The sequence below is a fragment of the Phallusia mammillata genome, unplaced genomic scaffold, assembly GCF_965637545.1.
Source record: "Phallusia mammillata unplaced genomic scaffold, kaPhaMamm4.hap1.1 HAP1_SCAFFOLD_408, whole genome shotgun sequence".
Classification (NCBI taxonomy): domain Eukaryota; kingdom Metazoa; phylum Chordata; class Ascidiacea; order Phlebobranchia; family Ascidiidae; genus Phallusia; species Phallusia mammillata.
Window position 1 is genome coordinate 1 of NW_027649138.1, and position 1,000 is coordinate 1,000.

Consider the following 1,000-nt stretch of genomic DNA (forward strand, 5'->3'; position numbering starts at 1 on the left):
AAAATGGCGTTGATTGTTTGCTTTTTTTCTTTGTTAATAGAGTAATATACACCTGTACAAGTTACACTTTTATTGCATCACAATGCACTTTGTTACGCATCACAATTTCTACATTGTTACGGTCTTACCATAGATAACTTAATTCACTAGATGCGGTAAGCACTTTTTTCCAAGGAATGCAGCCTGACTACCATGAATAAAAATGTACGCATTATGACGTCACATACCGTTGTAAACAAACTGGCGCCAGTTTGTGTTCTTGGTTTTAGGTAGGTTAAGTTATATTGTGTACGCTCTCAAAAGGAGTTTGAGGTACTTATTAAACATTAAATGCGTATAAACACTCCCATATAAAAGATTCAATGTTAGGGTTGATTCTGATGAAGTTTTGCTCCTACTCATGAACTTCACTGTCCTGTTTTTTTAATATATATACTCGAACTATTTTATTCAACATCGAATTTTTAACACAGTTGGGAGACCCAGCCATATTGCGACTTAAATGACTAACAAAACGGAACTGTTCTCCCTTTTTAAATGGAAACTTTTTCTGAGAAATGAAGACCACAAAGCTGTGCAAATGCCTTTTTATTTTTGGTATAAACTCCACCCAGAACCTACTACACCATACACAATGTTTTGATCATGCATTAATATCCCAACATAAAACACAGTTTACTGGCTAGTTTGAAGCAAACATGTTTGCGATTTTCTTTAAAAAGCATTTAATCATACAATTGTAATTACAGAAGCCATATTTTTGTTTTAAACAAAAAAATCCATGTTTCACATTCTCTTTCACATTTCTGTTTTGTAACATTTTACTGTTTGTGCCAGTGCATTGCAAAAGGCTGTTTTATTCATAAATTAAACACACATAAAATATGAGTCCTTTAGTTATATGGAGCAGGGCTTCCCAAACTGGGGGTCGCGACCCCGGAAGGGGTCGCTTAACAAACTTGAGGGGTCGCAGAGAGCTGTACCAATTTTGCAGGAAGTA

General features: G+C 35.2%; 1 long non-coding RNA gene across 1 annotated transcript; it reads left to right on the forward strand.

The window, feature by feature from the left end:
* The first annotated feature begins 131 nt into the window (after positions 1-131).
* Positions 132-855, forward strand: LOC145208878 (uncharacterized). The gene is made up of 2 exons (XR_013854948.1): positions 132-269; positions 474-855. It is a non-coding gene; the product is annotated as an uncharacterized LOC145208878 (long non-coding RNA).
* The last annotated feature ends 145 nt before the right edge of the window (positions 856-1,000 follow it).